Raw genomic sequence first — 18,032 nt, 5'->3', positions numbered from 1 at the left:
CGAAAAAAAAAATTATTGTAAATAAAAAAAAAACCGTTTAGTAAACCGGAAACGTAAATTTTGTACACTTCCGTGTCAGATAAAGAAAACGTTTTATTAAGCCTTTGTATGTTCTCTCGCGCAGTATAAAGGAGTGAATTTCGAAACTCAAGAAAGTAGAAAATTTGGAAACTTTTGATAAGTGATATTGGAGTTGTATCCGAGTTTTATTATAGTTACTTAACTTTGAATAGAAAAAAAAACTTTTCTAACTTTAATATTGGATATTCTTTACACGTTTCAGTAAACAAGCTCTTAAAATCATATTTCGAAAAAGATTTTCGATCGCATAGCTAGAATCGAGTTACACAAAAACAAGTGAAGAAAATTTTTTTTTTTTTATTTTTTAATATTTTTATATCTTTTAATTTTAATTATTAATAAAATGAGAAAATTGACATTTAATTAAATAAAAATTTAATTTAAAAAATATTTTACTATCTTTAAATAATAATAATAATAAAAAAAAAAATTTAATAAAATACTAATAAATTATTTTATAGTTTAATTTGAAATTCAGTTACTACTTCAGCCATATATTAATTCGTCATGAAAACTTTTCTCAAAGTTAAAGTTAATAATTAAATTTGCCGTAATTAAAAACTAGATTAATAGTACTTCAAATTGTTTGAATATTTTCATTGCTTTGAACTGGAAACATCAAAGCAGATTCCATACTAATTATTATATATATATAATAAAATTAAAAATTATTTTTATAAATTCTAATCGCATTTATTATTTATTATCAGTGTAACCTCGATTAAAACAAGTTCAAGAAAAAATTCATTAAATTTAATTAAGAAATTATAATACATACATTAGAACGCATTTTATTTAAAATTTTATATTTAAAATTTTATTTAAAATTTTATTTAAAATTTTATTTAAAATTTTATTTAAAATGAATTTTATTTAAATAAATTCTAAAAATTCTAAAATTAAAAAAAAAAAGTAATTACTTTTCGAGTGTGTGCTGACTGACTGAATGTAAAAAATTCCATTAATTATTTTCATTCAACTGGAATGTAAAGGAAGAAACAAAGCTTACACGCATTTGATAATAGAATTGAAACAAACGCGAACAAAATTCTATTATATCTGTAAAATTCATTCAAAAAGAAACACTATTTTTTTATATGCAACAATGAGAAAAAAACTCTCCTTTAATTAGGAAACATTTTTTTTTTTAATACAAAAAAAAAAAAAAATTTCACAATATGTTCTTGATTTAACAAAATATTTTTATTTAAAACAATCTTTTGTTAATATTATAACAAGAGATATTCAATTAATTATCTTGTAGTCAATATTTAAAATAATATTCACAATGTCAATAAAATTTACTTTATTCACATATAAATTTAAAAAAAGTAAAAAAAAATTGGTGTCTTGTTAGTTTTACAACATCATATATATAACATTTTTACGTCCTGGAGAAAAAAAATATTTCTTTCATAGATGCTAAATAAAAATTTATTTTTATTTCAAATAAAAATTTATTTATTTCAAATAAAAAAATTTTATTTACCGTTAAAAAGAAAAATTGAGATAATTGTTTAATATAAAATTAAAAAAAAAAAAAATCAGTTAAACCAAAATAAAATATGTCTCGAGTTTCAAAATAAACTTTTCTCTCTAAACAAAACGAGATTTCAGGAAAATAACCTACAAAAAGGATAGAGAAGTAACTCTATTGGAAGTACTTAAGGTACTTTGTTGATAAAATGTCAACAAAGTTGAGGATAACTCTCGTACATATGTAACTAAATCCGAATAAAAGGAAAGAGAGAGAGAATATATTTGGATAAGGCTAATTTTCCTAATGCCTTGCTAAAATCCAAAGGATTTTTGCGAGCTTAAAAGGATTCAGAGAGCAAAATATAAATGTGGAAAAAAAAATGTCAGAATATACGCGGAAATATAAATAAATATAAAATAGAGAAAAACCGTTGAATATAAATATATAGAGAGAAATATAAGAGGATCAGAGAGAGAAGAGAAAAATATACTGTCCAACGTGTGAGAATACAAATTGTCAGAATAAGAAACAAAGAAAAATAAATTCGTTCCATACATTGTGTATTTATATAATAATATAAAATAAGAGCGTCATATAAAAATAAACTAGGAAAAGACATATAATACTAAAAAGAACGCATTTTTTAAAATTAAGTTGAAAATAAAGTTATATATATTTTTTTCCCCCTTAAGGTCGCGAAAATGTTCAATACTTGTCTCAGAAAATAACGATATAGAGAACTTTTCAACGAGTTTATATTGTTCTCTTATGGCGTTATAAAATTTAGCTGGACTGCGACAACCGCGCTCACCAAAATGGAAATCTAGTATATACACTCTACAATATTTTATGCATTTATAGTGGTTGTAATGTACTTTGTCAAATTGTTGTTGATTCTTGATAAAATTACAATTATTTCTACTTTTTGTTTCTCAAAGCAAAAGAAAAAAATATATATTTAGAAAAAATTTCTCTCAATTTTGCTCAATATTATACTTTTACTATATAAATAATAATAAAATAAACTTAAATAAAAAATTTTATATCGACAATATTAAAATTAATCATATTTGTATAATTAAAAAAAAAAAAATCGAAAAACACTATAACATCCCCAAGTAATAATTTTTGTCTTAAAAATTTTTTTACACTAATTTTAAAAGTTTTATTATTATATTATTTTTTTAATTTTATATTATTATTGTTTTATTATTTTTATATTATTATTGTTTTATTATTTTTATTATTATATTATTATTATTAATATTTTATTATTATTATTTTATTATAAACTGTATTACCAAAAACGAAAATTCTTGTTAAAAAATTTTTAAAAATCTTTTTAATTTCCACAAAACACTTAATGTAATTATATACACGCTTTTAAAGATTAAATAGATTTTATAGTCGCTGATATTTATATGCAATTTTCTCGCGAGTTTTGAAATCGCAATAAGCAAGGAAACTAATTAACTTTTAGTGATTGCGGTATTATTTCTTGTTTTTGCTGTTTATGAATTTAAAGAGCACATTAACGTCAACTCTATTTTGCAATTGCAAATTTAGAATAAAAAAACAAAAAAAAAATATGTCCAGCAATAAAAAAGAAATATTTTCAAAAAAAAAAAAATATATATATATATACGTATATATTTATTTAACAACCCTTTTCTATTATTCAGTCGCAAAATCTCGTTCCACTAAGTTAATTTCTCAATTATTTCTAATTACGAGTGACATTAATGATAAAACGTACACGAGTCGCTCCGTGTTTTTTTTTTCTTTTTCTCATTTTGTAAATCAACATTTAAAATGGATATATTAATGAAAATTCAATTCGAAAACGTGTTCGAAACACTAGTAAATAATTTTAACATTTAATTAACAAATCTATTTCATTAAATTACTTACTACTTTTTACATTAATTATTTATAAAATTATTATGTTTAATATAAATAACGGTTTTAACAAAAAAATATTATTATTATTATTATTATTATTATTATTTAAAAAAGTGAACTTTTTATACGTGTGAAATAAAAAAAAAAATTTTTCTAATTTTCAGAATAAATTTCAAATTTTCCAAGAGACGCAATATCTACAAATATCTTTTGGCCAATTTAGTACAACGACGTCACGTGATTTTCTCGAGGACTCCAAAATATCAAGAACAATATTATCTTGGTGAAATTTCTTTTCCACATGTATTGAATTAAAGAAAAGACTATAATCTTTTTTTTCTTTTATTTTCACCAGGAGAAAATATAATTTTTTTCACAAAAGGTTTGAATTGATTTCATTCATTTTACTAAATAAAAATATGTATAGGTATATATATATATATATATAGTACATTTAATTCTACGATTCTTGAAAAATAAAATAAAAACCACAAAATTATTTTTCTAAAAAATAAACTTCTTTTCTTCTTCATTAAATTGTTTCATTTGAAAAAGAGCGCAAATGCATTTAAAATTAAAACAAATCCTTTTAAATTGGAAAACCACGTGAACCACAACATTGAACTTTTTTTCTTGTAGCACAAAAAATGGTTCTGGAAAATTTTTTTTTTAATAATTTACGCGTTATAGAAAATTGAATTAAAAAAAAAAGTTTTTGTTATTTACTTGCAACAGTGAATAAATAATTCTTTTTTTGTAAATATAATAATAATAATAATAATAATAATAATAATAATAATAATAATAATACTAACAATAATAATAATAATATGAGTAATAATAATAGTAGTAGTAATAATAGTAGTAATAATAATAGTAGTAATAATAATAGTAGAATTAAATTAATAAATAAAAATGACGAATCATAAAATATATTTCACAAAAAAAAAAAAATGTCCCTTAATTAATAAAAGGGAGCCATGTTCTAATTTTGAAAACAAGTTGTTTGAAATAATAAAGAAAAAAAAACTGAGTATAAAAAAAATATCGTCAAGTCCTAAATCATTAGACCAAAAGGGTGTGTGTGTTGTGAAAATCCTGTTAATATATGAGAAAACGAAAGGGAGAAAAAAATATAGAGTGCTCGTGTAAAAAAGAAAAAAAAAAAAAAATTTATCGCCTTTTGTATATTATACAGTTTTTTTTATTTATATACTCGCGGAAAACTAGAAAATTTCTCACACAACTCTTTTTTTCCAAGTAAAAGTTAATTTCCTTCTCTTTAGCGCACTATATTTAAGTTCGAGGGAATAAAATATTTATTCTGATTTAATCAAGTTTTTTTCTTTTTTTCCTTTTCCTTAAAAATCTAAAAATTATTATTATTACACGCAAAAACTAAATAGAAAGAAAAGTCCTTTTTATATAATTCTTAAATTTTAATTAAAATCGAATAATAAAATAAAATTGATTTATTTATTATTTTTCTAAAGAAAATATTTGGTTTAAATCAATAAAGTAAAATAAAAAAAAAAAAAAAATATTTCATTAATACTGCAATGCAAGTAAATTGCAAATGAAAATTTTGTAACTTTACAATATATATTTTGAAGATAATATTTTGTGGCACCAATGTTAAATAATCGACATATTAAATGATAATGTAATTATTATCACACAATTACAGTGTGTATATATTGAAAACCGATAATGTAGAAAATGACATCTACCATGCGATATAAGTTAATCTTAAGACGTTTATTAAATTAGGAAAAGTTTCTCTGTCTTCGAAAGATAAATTACTATACACCCATAAGAGAAACGGAAGTAAACGATAACGATCTTTCGATATTAATACTTGTCGTGTCGAAAATAATTATTTTCTAAAATTATTTTGTTACTCTCATCCTTTATCACTATCAATATAATATTATATAAACGGAAAAAAAAACTTTGAACTGGAACACCGATATGTTTCTCTAGAATAACGAAATTTTTTTCGTGTATGTATATCAATAATAATAAAATTAAATTAAAAATTTATTTAATTGTAAATTATTCATAAATTATTTATCAAACAAAAGAGTTTTTCAAATAATAATATATTTGCAAAAAGGATCAATATATAAATTAATTGAAATTTTATATAGAGAAGAAAATTAATGATTCCTTGAGATTTGAAATCATAATAATAGATTGGAATAATATTTATTATTCGCGAATTTATGATTACAGGAAGTAATATATTTCAAACCGAACTTGCTTTCCATTTCCTGAAACTTACACGCCTTTTTTTTTTTTTTTTTTTTTTATAAAAGGCGAGCTTTATTGTTTGCATTGCATTTCCTGAATTTTATAGGTGGATGAAAGCGAAGCTATCTGAATCCATTTCTTTTCTTTTACTTGAATTTTAATATACTTTTTTAGTGCAATGCTTTTTGCATTCTCATTTTTAATTTAGCGAATTTTTATATAACAACAATAAAATAAGAAAAACCTAATATTAACAAACAACAATAATAATAAAATTCAGTAATTATAAATAATAATTTATTTTTATAATAAACAATTAAAAATAATAAATATAAAATATTTAAATAAATATTTATAATTTTTTTTTTCTATATTTTTTATACGAATATATTATCATCTAAAATTTGTGGTTGTGAAAAATATGAAAGACCTTTAATAAATCGTGACATGAATGCTGCAATAAAAAGAAGAACCTTTCCAACGAATTGAGTTCACTTTCTGCTCAGGTATTACTGTATTAAAAGAGGTATTTATTTCTACTTTTTTTTAATATATATAATAAAAATCATTCCATATTTGAGGATAAAAAGAAATATATTAAAAAAAAAAACTAACAAATATAAAAAATGAAACGAGAACAATTGAACAAAAAATATAAAAAATAATAACTATATTGACATTTTATTATTATTATTGTTGTTTTATTTATTCTTTTTAACTAACATTAATATATAATATTTTTTAAACACAAAAAATGAATATTACTTGAGAAGATTTTACGTTTTAATGGTTGAGATCACATTCATCTTAAAATAAAAGCTACTTTTCTCAAGAGGTACTTAAAAAACTAAGAAAAAAAACAAAATGAAAGCGAATTCTACTCTTTTAGTTAAAGTAAAGAAATTAAAATATAAAAGAGTTTCATATAAAATATTAAGTATCCATTATTTATAATGAGTAATAAATAATTTAAAAAAAATATTTTTGTAATAATAATTTATATAACTTTTTCAATACTAATATTTTTCTAATATTACTTCTCAGGAATATACCAAACATTTTAATATTACAATATATTCCAGGAACATTTTTAATATTCCAAAAATATTTATTTTTAATAAAATAATTTAGGAATATTAATGGAATATTCCAAGAGTATATAAATGCGAATATTTCAAAAATATGAATGGAAAATTCCAAGCAGTTATATATATATAATTAATTTCAATCAATTTCATTGATTCTAATCCAAATATAGTTTTTTTAAAAAATAACTCTTTTTGATTAATTGAATTTCCGTTATGGAGAAAACAGAATACAATTTGATATTAAAGGGGAAGTTTTTAATTCAAAGGAAATTGTCCTTTGTTCTCCTCTTGCCAAAATAGCCAGAGGCAGAGATATATACGTATATATATAGTATTGATGTTGAATACATTGCTCACATTACAAGGCTCTTCAGCACAAATGCCCTCTAGTACAGATTACAATTCTGAAACCAAATTGGCCATTGATTGTTCTCTTGATTAATTAAGCGTCCAATTCCTTTCAAAATTTACAATACTTAACTATTACGTCATATTTCGAAATATAATATTTTCAATAACTTATCGCTATTCATTAGAAAATCCTTGTTTTTTTTATATAATAATTTGCGCATATAATATTATTTTATCTTCTATATTATAAAAATTCTAAAATTTTTTTTTTGGAACAAAAAATTTTTTTTTTTCTCTATTATTTGTTGGTATTTACCAATATTTTTTATACTTCAAGAAGATAATCGCTTTTTAAAAGAAACTTTTTTTTTAAAAGAAAAAGTGGACGCGCACGTAAAAGGAATTTTTCTCCTTGAAAAAAAAAAAAAATCCTATCCCTCAATCTTTTAAGAAAATATATCGAGAGGAAAAAAAAATCCTATATATTTTATTTTTCAAATCGATTTAGAATCTTTTCTTTTGCGAACAATTTCCAGTTGAAGGAATAAGTTGTAGAAAGGTAATAAAAGAGTAACATATATCTCTCATGTGAAAACCTTAGAAATATTTTATCGATCGTTTGCAAATATGTCTTTGAGAATGACCATCTGTTTCATCGAGAGAAAGCAAAAAAAAAAAAAAAGAAGAATAAGAAGAAGTAAAAGAGTCATATTTTCTTTTATTAAAACTGTCATGTACGAAGAATAGTATATAATATACCTATATACACAATAAAAATGGAAGACATCCTATGCAAAACAAATTTATAACAGCGTGTATTATTTTCAATGTTATTTCTATTCCCATATAAGAAACTGACATTCGTGAATGTATATAAAACTTTTTTTTTTTTTCTCAATGAATGCGAGAAGGGATAAAATTAATTACTTTTATCAAACTTTTTATATCTGATCTTCAAGGTCAAACTAGCAAGTTAAATCAAAAGTAGATGCGGGAAGAATTTAAATCTTATTGTCAGAAAAAGCAATGAGTTTTCTTTTTTCTTTTTACAAAGTTGAACATTTTCCACTTACTTTTTTTTGACATGAAAGCAATTATATATTGAAGAAACTTTATAGAGAATGTAATTGATTTTCCAAATTGGAACACTTGATGTGTAAAAAATTATTCTTTTTTTCAATTTTTAATATTCTTGAAAGAATTTTCAATTTTTCTATGAATTTTTCACAAATATTTTCTTTTTTTTTAAAAAAAAAGCACTTCGATTTTTCGAGTTTCAAATTCTGAGATTTTTAAAAATATTTTGTGTTACTGTTGTGTGTTTTTATCTTTTTTTTATATATATATATATATATATTGTGTTTTAAATTTTGTTTTAATTTTTTTTAATTTTATTTTTATTTATTAAATAATTTATTTAATATTTCTTTAATATTTATTTTTAATCATTCATATTTAAAAGACAAACAAAATAATAAATGATACAGATGAGCTCTTAATTTTTATAATATAAACATAAAATTGTTTTAAAAAAAAGAATTAAGAGTCAAATTTCTTGTTTCTTTAGACAAAATCACAAAACTAATAAAATAAAATATATAAATAAACAAAATATTATACAGTAAATATAAAATATTAAGAAAATTATGTTTTTTATAACAATTAATTACTAAGAATTTTTATAATAATTAAAAATAAATATTAAAATATGCCGAGTGATAAATTCAAAATTAAATTTATAATTTAGTTATTAATTTTTGTTTTCTTTTTTATGACAATTATTTTACCTGAGCTAACAATTTTTTTTTTTTTTTAAAACAAAATTCCTTATTTTCACTAAGGAAAATAAAATTGTAATTTTTGAGATGGAAAATAAATTCGTAAATAGTTATTTTGATTCAAAAGTGGGCAACAAGTTAAATTATCTTATCTATAATATAATTGTATTGAGATGAAAAATGCTATATAGTTCGATCGGTTTCAAAGTCGCGGTTCTACTGGTGAAAATGTTACTTGTCTCTTTTGTCCCTTCCCTCTCTTTTTGACAGGATACCTCTCTTGCTTCGAAGAAGCCTGCGCGATATGGTCCAGGATATCAATCCTGATACATCAACCAACACAAGATATATATATATATATATATATATATATATATATATATATATATATATATATATATATATATATGCATTTCTCATACAAAAATGAATTTTCATTTAGAGATAAAAATAAAAATTTATTTTAAAAAAAATTTCTAATTAAAATTTGATTTTCCAAAAAGTCTTATTTGACAATTATAAGAAAAAAAAGGGAATTAAAAATTATTAAAAAATATGTATATTTAAAATTTAATTTAAAATTATTATTTAAAGAAAAACTAAAATAAATTTAAAAATTTAATTTAGGAAAATAAAAAAAAAATTTTATGGTTAATCAAATATCTATTTGAATTTTCGAAAAGACTATGTAATTAACTGTAAAATCGGAAAAAGGATTTGAAATTCAAAAGACTGTTTTTAATTCAATGAATAATATCACAGTTGAAATTTAATTTTCACGTCACAGAGTTTAATTAATTAGAGAACGATTGTTTCAATTAAATTGAAAAGTAGCGTTGACAAATGCTAATATTTTTTCAATATGAATTTTTATTAATATCATTTGAAATTAATATTTTTAATTTTTTAAAAAAGAAATATAAAAAATTTCTTTTTGAATATAGATTACGTTTGAAAATAAATAAAATTAGAATTTTTTTCTATATAAAAAAACATTATATATACACAATATTATAAATTATAATTATAAAACATATAATAATTATAAAATTATTATAAATTACTATATGTATTAATATATATATATATATTAATATATTGAAAAACAATCAAATGAGAACTCGATTTATTATTTTTTTTTAATTTAAAGTTGAATTTGCTTTTTATATAAACCACAAAGAGAAATTCAATTTTCTTCAAAATAAATCTTTTATGGGTTATATAATTTTTTTTTGATTTACGATTATTGTAAAAAAAAATTTTTTTTTTTCTCTAATATAAAAAAACAAAGCAAAACGAGAAACGAATTCAATAAAGATGAAGGGTAATACAGTATCCTTTGAATGTTAGGGTACAAAAATATACGTTTTATATAAATCAAAGTAATATGAATGAAAATAAATAAGTAAATAAAAAATAGACTTTGAATTGAGAGAAATACAGCCACAGGGGATTTATTTTTTTCTATCTTATTTAAATTTAAATTTTTCCCACACTTTTTTTTGCCATAGAAATAGAAGAATGAATAAAATTATTATATACACCTACACATGATACTTTAAGTATTTAGTATACTCTAAAAATAAGCTTATTTTTATTATTTACAAATTTCATATTTGTTGATAACAGTCAAAATTATAAATAATTGATTTAAAATTTAAATAATAAATATTTCGAGAGAGAAGTTAGAATATATTCCAGTTAACTTCTATAACTATAACTGGATATTAACTAAGAATTTAGTATGTACATAGCAAATTTCAGCTAAATAATTCTAATCCAAAACATCAAAAATGATAATCATCATTTTCTTTTTGGATTAAAATTATGTTCGTTTTGTTAAATTAATAGATTTTTTTATGTTTTTCAACTTGGAAATATTTTTTTATTAAATTTGACAATTTTTTAATTAAAAATTAATTCCGGTTTTTTTTTGATCTAGAAAAATTTTATTAGTTTCCTACACTCAGAGAAATGGTATATTTGTCTTCGAGCCTACTAACTCATTTATTTAAAATATATTTTATTTCATTGAAATAAAAAAATTTATTTGAGCCAAAAAAAAATTTATTTCTGACAAATAAAATTTTTATTTACCCCAAATAAATAAGTTAGTAGTCTCTGAGACAAATATATATATATACGTTAATTTAACTCAAATATATTTTATTTGATTCAAATAAATCATTTCTCTGGGTATGTAGAGAAAGATTTTTTTCCGTATAAAGCAAAAAAAAAAAAAAAAGTTATTCATCGCTCAAAAGTAATTCATCTTTTATATATATTATAAAAAGAATTCTTTTTACATATAATCTCGTTAGAAGTTTACATACAGAAAAAAAAATTGTATAATACCTATATAATGTGGTCAAAAAGTTTATAATTTATGTATAATAAACTTTTCTAAACAACACTTCAAAAACCCCCGCTTATGTGTTTATACTCAAGTACACAAATATACCCATTATATAAAAGTTTGTATAAAACAATAAAGTTAAAGTTTTTGCAAAGAAAATTTTCTTAACTTAAAACGACATGTATATTATTGATATAAAAATAACTTGTCAGTGGATATATAAATAGATTAAATTTTTTTTTCTATTTTATAAATTGACTAAATCAAGACGAAAACTTTTTTTTATCAAAGAAAATAAATTATTTTGAAAAAAAATAAAATGAAAAAAAAATTAAACATGTAATATATATATATATATAGGTATATAAAAGTTGCAGATCATCTATAAAAATTGAAGGATAACATATAGTGGAGAATCGATATTAATAAATATTTCCTGCTCTAGTTTTATAAAACGTAAGATATTCACGTTCATGAGCCTTCATTTATCGATGATTTATAGCTCTCGCTAGTTTTCTCACGGAATTTTCATCTCAAAGAAATACGTGCAAAAATGAGTATTTAAGTACATATCTGGCATATATTACAATAGAAAAATTTATTTTACTATTTATATAACAGGTTCTGACTGTTTTCTATACGAGGGTAACAATATATTGTATAATTATAATATAATGTAATATTAATACTACTACTACTACTACTACTACTACTACTAATAATAATAATAATAATAATAATAATAATAATAATAATAATACCTAATAATAATTAGATATTATTATTTATAATTGTATTAATTTATAAGTTTATAACAATAAGAAAAAGTTTTTTGCCCATGGAAAATAAAATCTTAATCTCAGAGGGGAAATTTGTAAATTATAATGAACTTTAATTATGTATCTCTGTGTTGGAAATTAATTGTATCGCGTAATGAATAGAGAGGGCTTAATTGTACGACACTTTGTGAATTTCAATGATATCACATACAACCTCTGTCAATTGAACCCGAAAATATCCTTATTTGATGAAGAATCGATTTCGCATAACTCTACATTATTATTATTATTCAGATTTAAAATAAGCAATTATTAGATTAGATATATATTGTAATTATTTTGTAATTTTTATAAAACAATAATTTTTTTTCTAAATTATTAGTATACTTAAAAGATCTTTAACTATTTTCCTTTTTTTTTTTTTTATTCAAAATATACAATTTTAAACTTTTTAAATTCAATTTCAAGTTTCCTACTATTTCTGCACTGTTGAATTGTAATGACAAAGTTAACAAGAAATCTTGCGCGCAATGATGAAAATACTTTATCATTTAGACTTTTCCTGGCATAGTTCTTTGTCTCTTTCAGAAACTCAGATTTTGTAATTATTTCATAAGAATATTACTTTGTGATTCAAAAAAAAAAAAAAAAAATATCAATAAAAATAAATAATTAAAACTGTTAATTAAAAAGTTAAATTTAAAGAACTATTCTTGAAAACCAAAAAATTAATTAACAATTGGGAGGATGTTAAAAAGAACTGTATAATATAAAAAAAATGGTTTTAAATTTAAAAAATTTCTAAATACTATAGAAAAGAAAAAATTTTCTTTGAGTGAATAATTTCTTTGTATAAAAAAAAAAAATCATCAAAGAAACATTTTTTTAAAAAAATTATCCAACATTTTTTTTTAAATCAATGAAGAATTTTTCCAATAAAAAAAAAAAAATTTGAATAAAAGAATTTTTAAAAAGTATCCCTTTTTCCCTTGTTATATGTACCTCTATATGTAATATCTTAAAAATTTTGTTATCAGCGACAAAAAGCAGAGATAATATAAAATCAATGAAAACGATGGTATGTACGTGAGTTTATGTTTCCTCCGATAATTATGGATTTTATTGGTGTGCCGACACAGATATCTTATCACAATGAACGGAAATCTCTCATTTATAGCTTTACAGATTCTGTAACAGATGCTATAAATATTTGACAATTAACAAAAAAAAACAATAATTATCCTCATATCCATTCGTATTCATCTTTAGCTTTTGAAATAATATTGTTCCAATATTATACCCTCATCATTGGGGTAAATTTGTTATATATATATATATTTCAAAATTGTTATTTTAATTAGAAAAACAAACTATAGAACATATTACTTTAAGCCTAAAATAAATATAAAATCTTTTTACTAAGTAAAATAAAAAATACAAAAAAAAAGTTATTGAAAAAAATCAATAATATTCTACAGCATTTTTTTTTTCTTTAATGAGAATAAAAAATTAACTACCTAAACTTTTTATTGAGAATATATGAAATAATTTATATTTCTTTGTGAGCTGTCAAATTTCAAAAAAAAAAAAATTTTATCAAATCATAATTCTAAAAAAATTTTTTTTAGAGCTTTTTCATGCGTCCCGTTTTATCAAACTAAATTTTATTAATTTTTTATAGATATTTAAAATTGTTAAATGATAATTTTTTACTATTGTTCGACAAATCGATATTTTTTCAAGGATTCCGTTTTTTACACGTGCCTCCTTCTTCCTTTAAAATGTTTAATATTTATTAAATTTTATTAAAAATGTAATTTTTTTGTATTAAAAAAATTGTTGTAATAGCCTAAAATAAATAGAAAATCTATTTATTAAGTAAAATAAAAAATAACTGAAAAAAAACAATAATATACTAGAGCATTCTTTTAACAAGGATAAAAAATTAATTAAACTTTTTATTGAGAAATATATAAAATAATTTATATTTCTTTGTGCGCTATCAAATTTCAAAAAAATAAATAAATATCAATCATATTGTAAAAAAAAAATTGACCAATTATTTTTCTGAATAAAATATTCAAAAATAAAATTCAATGTTTGAAAAAAAAATTCTCTTACAAAATTGTGAAAATTTTTATTCAGGTTATATGAAACTTTATATAACTTCTCTATAAATAACAATAATAATTTACACAAAGTAACGTTTTAATTAAATAAAAAAAATTGCTAATGTATAGGAAAAAAATCATTTTTAAAACAAGAATTAGAAAAAAAAATTGTAAAACATTTCAAGAGAAATATTATATATATTATATAGGGGGATGAAACTGAAACGAAGAAGAAAAGTTACGTAACACTTGACTTGATCTTTTTAATAAGTACAAGTGCGCAATATTTTCTAGCATCACAAATAAATATATATAATATTAAACTACTTCTCGAGGCAATTAAAAAAAAAAATTACTATCTCTTATTCTATTTAAAAACGGATAAGAAATACTTCGTCTGAAGAAATAATTCGATATAAATTTTTTTCACGTCAAATATTAAGAGGAATTAATTATTATAAAATATTATATAAGGGAGAAATATTATTTCTATTTCATAATTTTTTATCTATTATTTTCCATTATTTTTATCAAAAATTAGTTTTTTTTTACAATTTTAAATATTCACAACTTCCAAAAAAAAAAAAATAAAGTCAATAATTAATTTTAACTTAACTTCAAATTAAATATACATTAACCCCTTGAGTCTAACTTGGCGTGTATAGACGTCATTTTTAGTACGTCTATACGCTCGTTTTTAATTAAAAGCTTAATTAAAATTAAAAACTAAATCTTCTTATATCAAACATAATAAACAAAAAGAAAATAATAGAATAAAAATTATTTTTAGTTAAATAAATTTCATTATTTAATTATACAATTATTGTTTAATGAAATAATTAATTTTTTTTTTAGAAAAATATTATTGAATGAAAAAAATTTATGCACAAATTCAAAATATTCGCATTAATTATATATTATATAATTTACGTGAAAAATTTTTTATCTCGCCTATAGAAATATTATATGTGAAATTTAATCCAAATGGGAGGAGATTTAGGGGAAAATATATTCACATTATTAAATGTCTTTAACAGGAGAGCATTAAATATAAAAAAAAAAGAAGAAGAACGTAAATGGAGCGACTAGACTAATGTTGGGTGGACATTACTTAATTGTCTTTAGGGGATGAGAGAGAACCCAAGAAATTAACTACGTGATTGGAATGCTGAAATTGCCGATTTTCTGTAAATGTAGCAGATGTTCGAAGTCTTTTTACATCAGCTTCGGTCATTTATTTACTTCCTAAAGCCTTTTTACTCTTTCGCGATTATCATCGATTTCCTTTATCTTTCCTCCCATTTATATTACGGGGCGGAAAAAAAAAAAAATATTTCCAACTTAAATATTTAAAGTGGAATTCGTTTTCGATTTATGATTTCAATAAAATATCCATTTTCTTGTCTAATTTTTTTTTCCAAGATAAGAAAAAAAAAGAACACGCGAAAAAAAAAATTTTTGAATAAAATTTTTTTTTTTTTTCCTCAAATCGAAAGAAAAGTAAAATAGAAATCGCACTCTCTTATTTCTCAAGGGAGACATTATAGTCTTTGTTACAAAGATAGAAATTTCTTCCGGGATTAATTCTTTATTGATACTTGATTGTTTGTTTGATTTATGAAATGATAAAATTGAATTGAAATATAATAAAAAAAAATTCAATAATTTTTAAAATCAAAAATATAGAAAACAAATTATAAAAAAAATATTAAAATCAAAAATTTTTGTCATAACAGTTTTAAAAAAGTTTTAGAATTTTTTAAATATAAAATTGAAAAATATTTGTATGATAAAAAAAAGTAATTTTTTAGAAAATGAATTCATAAAAAATTGTTATATCTATTTTTATTAGTTTCATTTTTTTTTAAATAGCTCACATTTTTATCGTAGTAAAAGTTTATTTTTTAATTTTATGTGAAAAGTAAATAAAATTTTATTTTAAAAAAATTCATGGAACAATATTTATTTTTAAATATTATTAATTTTAAATGTTAAATTCAACTCAAAATTTAAAAGTTTTTATCCACGCATTTACGTGTAAAAGGTTTCATCAATTAATATTATATATTCAATATTTAACTTAATAAAAAACATACTTTATATATATACTATCATTTATATTAAATTTGCTGAGCGGAACTCTTCTCGGCTTTTATTCGGTAAATTTTAATTCACGTTATGATTGATTAACTGAAATATAATAACAGGAAGTAAAATTATAAAATAAAAGCTGAAATAAAATCCATTCAGTTTATTTCAAAAGTATAAAAGATAATAAAATATTTTTTTAAAAAAAAGTTTATTAATTACAATTTTTAAAAAATCAAATTTCATTTAATAATGAATTTATAATAAAAAATTAAAAAAAAATATATAAATGCAATTCTTATAATTTTCTGTTTGAATAGAATTATTAAAAGAATTAATTTTAATTATTAAGAATTATTGACAATAATAATATTGTAAAAAATCTTTTTTTTTTTGCAATTTCTACGCAATCTAAAATTATTTGACGATCTCAAGGATCAAATTGTCAAAGAGCAATCTTACTTTTATTAAGGTGAAAAATGGAGCTCATTCAACATTGAATTGGATTATTCATAAGACAGGAAATGAGAAGCGTATTTTGTAAAAGTGTAGAATATTTTAACCCATAAAGTCCATATAAATTTATGGTAACAAAGAAAATGTTGAAAAAAAATCAATTTTCTTTTTTTTTGAAAATATTCAATATTTAATTGAAAATAGAAAATAATTATTTAAAAAAAATTAATTCTCATCTAAATAATAATACAGAAATTTATATAAAAATTTTCATAAATTATTATTTTGCTTCAATATTTTTAATAAATACTATTATATTGAAATCATAAATTGAAGAGAGATAAGTGAAAACAATGGAATAAAATACGAGATATAATATGAAACAAAAAAAAAAATTGCGAAAAAAGGTGATAAATTTTCTATTGAATACAATATATACATTATCACGACAATATTTTCGAAAAAAAAAATTATAAAAAGAGTCAATCTTTAAAGGGTATAACTAGGTCACAAATTTACATAATGTTTGCATGAATGTGAATCTGTCGAGTTGGCAAAAAAAAAAAAAAAAAAAGAAGAGAGACTCGGCCCTGAAGTTTATGGTCAACAATCTACAAGATTAGCTTTGAAACGAAAAAAAATTCATTGATGACAATGTTTTGAAGCAAAAACCAGGCTTTCAACTTTAAAAAATGTTTTCATATATAAGTATTTTTCAATTTATTTTTCATAAAAATTAGTAAAAACAAATTTTCAAAAATATTATCCGACTGATAAAAATTTTTCAAAAAAAATAATCCCTAACTATTTCAGAAGAATATGTTTTCTATCTTACTCCAAATATTATATTGGATAAATAATAATAGTAATAGTAATAATATAAATAATAATAATTTAATAATAATAATAATAATAATAATAAATATTATTGATATTGTTATAATTATATAATTGAAGAGGATAAAATAATCAGAATTAATTAATCCATATTACAATAGTATAATTGATAATTTCTCATTATATTTGATATCGTAATTGACCCTTGTAACCATAAAAAAGCGATACCAACGGTCAGGGGTGCCAGATCGTGGTCAAACTGAATTTTTATTCCCCTTCCATTTTTGAAATTATATAAAAATAAAAATGAATAAATAAATGCAAAGAAGATAAAATTTTCTTCTATTTTTATGTAATTCTATATAATATGCAGATGGAGGGGAAAAATAGTTTGACCGCAAAATCTGATACTGACAATAATGAATAATATGTGCAAATAACCAATAGCGCCACTGACATAAAATGTGGTCGT

This window comes from Leptopilina boulardi, unplaced genomic scaffold (assembly GCF_019393585.1).
Source record: "Leptopilina boulardi isolate dan_hultmark-lab unplaced genomic scaffold, ZJU_Lbou_2.1 LbouV2_165, whole genome shotgun sequence".
Lineage (NCBI taxonomy): Eukaryota > Metazoa > Arthropoda > Insecta > Hymenoptera > Figitidae > Leptopilina > Leptopilina boulardi.
The sequence above is the reverse complement of the archived record's forward strand: the minus strand, read 5'-3'. Positions refer to the sequence as shown.